We start from the raw sequence: 3,032 nt of genomic DNA, 5'->3' as shown, positions 1-3,032 counted from the left end.
CAGGTTCCTCCATACTATGGTTGACCACCTGCTACCAGACGCTAGGTATTTAGTTTCTGCAGATGACAATAATACACACATCTGTTTATCCCTTGCTGTCATGTCATTTGTATGATGACCAATAGGTGCCAAAGACTCATAACTTTCAATCAGACATTTTCCACAGTCTGTCCTTTTATCTGAGGACAGATATGGGCCTTCTCTCATAGTTCCCTTGGAAATGTTCTTCTTCATTCCTTTTACATGAAGTTGATCAAGTTTTCCATGTCCCAGCTTCCCTTCCTGATCTCCCTTGGCTAAGGGGCACTTGGGGAAGTAGAGTGAGTCTTTAGATTTCCATAGATAGCAGTTATCTTTGGATCTGTCTCCTCTCATCACTTCCTGATTGCAACCATTCAACACCACACATCCTCCCTTAGTAAATTCCACCTTGCATCCTTGGTCACATAGCTGGCTTATGCTTATGAGGTTTACAGTCAGTCCTTTTACTAACAATACATCACTCAGTTTTGGAGCTTCAGGACAGTCCAGCTTACCAACACCCTTGACTTCTCCTTTAGTTCCATCACCAAATGTCACAAACTTGGTGGTAGGAGGTTGTAGATTCACCAATAGGTTGCTCATCCCAGTCATATGCCTTGAGCAGCCACTATCAAGGTACCAGTCTTGTTTGATAGGTGCCCTTGGAGATGTGTGAGCAAGGTTAGCAACACATTGTTGGTTCTCAGGAGAGGGATGAAGCTTAGATGCTTGCTGCTTAGGATTGACCTGAGGTGTCTGCTTAGTCGCCCATGTTTGTTTCTTAATGGGGACATTATGCTTAGACACCTTCTTCTTAGGCCTACCTTGCGAGGTCTGGTTTGGGTAACCATGCAGCCTATAGCAGAAGGGTTTTATGTGACCGAATCTACCACAGTAATGACATCTCTATCTCTGAAATTTCTTCTTCTGATGTTTGCTCATTCTGGTTCTCTGATGTTGAGACATTGGATGTGACTTCCGCTTGAATTTCTGAACTCCAGCCTTAGACTTTTTGAGTTCAGGTGAAGAGTTCTTAGTGAGACCTAAACCAGATATGGTTCCTGACTTCTGTCCCACTTTTAGAATCTCTTCCAAGGTGTCAGATCCTTTACTCAACATTCTGATGGATTTGGTCATTTGATTCAGCTTGGAGGTCAGCAGGGTTATCTCACCATTTAGACCCTCTATGACTTTCAGCTGCTCCTGTTTCTCAGATTCTAGCTCTTTGATGAGTTTCTTCTGCTTTTCTCCTTGGATACATACTTCTGCACTTTTAACACATAGTTCTTTATATGAGGCAGCAAGTTCATCCAAGTTGAGCTCATCTCCGCTTGAGTCATCCTCTGAACCACAGACACTGGTCAGAGCTGTGACATGTTTAGCCGATTCTCCTTCAGATTCACTCTCCGTGTCTTCCTCTGACCAGGTGGCAGATAGCCCTTTCCTTTGCATCTTGAGAAAGGTAGGGCATTCAACCTGAATATGACTATATCCTTCACATCCATGGCACTGGATTCCCTTGCCTTGTTTGAACTTTTCTTCAGAAGTTGATCTTTTCCTTATGTCAGACGGGATGTTCTTGACATTGGGTCTACCCTGTTGGTCAACCTTCTTTATGAACTTGTTGAACTGTCTTCCAAGCAAGGCTATGGCTTCAGATATGCTTCCATTTCCTCCATTGTTTCCTTCTTCTAACTTCTCTTCAGTGCTAGATACAAATGCTATGCTTTTGTTCTTCCTGTCAGCATCCTCACATAAGCCCATTTCAAAGGTTTGGAGGGAACCAATGAGCTCATCTACCTTCATCTTGCTGATATCTTGAGCCTCTTCTATGGCTGTGACCTTCATAGCAAATCTCTTAGGCAAGGACCTGAGAATCTTTCTTACAAGTTTCTCTTCAGCCATTTTCTCACCTAGTCCACCAGAGGTGTTTGCAATTTCAAGAATATTCATGTGAAAGTCATGAATAGTCTCATCCTCTTTCATCCTCAGATTTTCAAACTTGGTGGTCAGCATCTGAAGTTTGGACATCTTCACCTTGGAAGTACCTTCATGAGTTACCTTGAGGGTATCCCAAACTTCCTTAGCTAGTTCACAGTGGTGCACCAGCCTGAAGATGTTCTTACTGATTCCATTGAACAATGCATTCAAGGCCTTGGAATTTCCAAGAGCTAATGCCTCTTGCTCCTTGTCCCACTCTTCTTCAGGAATCTGCACACTGACTCCATCTTCACCTGTCTTCGTTGGATGTTCCCATCCTTTGTTGACAGCTCTCCAGACTTTGCTATCTAGAGACCTTAAGAAGGCTATCATACGAGGCTTCCAGTCATCATAATTAGATCCATCCACCATGGGTGGTCTATTTGAGTGTCCTATATCCTTGTCCATGGTACTAGAAAGCAACTTCCCTAGATCTCACCCAGAAATTCACAGGCAGGGTGCCTGCTCTGATACCAATTGAAATTCTAGTTATCAGACTTTAGATGTCACACGGGTTGTTATGACATCCAATTCTGCACAGACAAGAATTATGCAGAACTTAAAAGTAAGTGCAGTAAATAACACAAGTAATTGTTTACCCAGTTCAGTCCAACATGACCTACATCTGGGGGCTACCAAGCCAGGGAGGAAATCCACTATCAGTAGTATTAATTCAAAGCTAAACTCACCCGTTTACAACTTGTCACTTAATCCCTACCCAATGCAATTTCAATCTTACACTAAGATCAGAGTTCCTACTCACTCCCCCTCAATCACCTCAGTGATTACTACCTTTAATCAATATTAAAGACAACTTTGAAGTCACACTTCAAACAACTCTTGATTGTGCTTTACAGCTTTAATCAAGATACACAACACTCACGCTTAAAAGCTTTGAGCGACACAACACTTACAACTCAATGAACACCATATGCCAAAGAAATCATCTACGTGATAATGGCTTGGCTTACAAGATATGTCTAATACAAGACTCACAAAAATACAGCAGTGAAGTATGATGGACACACTAA

Source organism: Lathyrus oleraceus, chromosome 6 (assembly GCF_024323335.1).
Source record: "Lathyrus oleraceus cultivar Zhongwan6 chromosome 6, CAAS_Psat_ZW6_1.0, whole genome shotgun sequence".
Lineage (NCBI taxonomy): Eukaryota > Viridiplantae > Streptophyta > Magnoliopsida > Fabales > Fabaceae > Lathyrus > Lathyrus oleraceus.
This window is presented reverse-complemented; position numbering follows the sequence as displayed.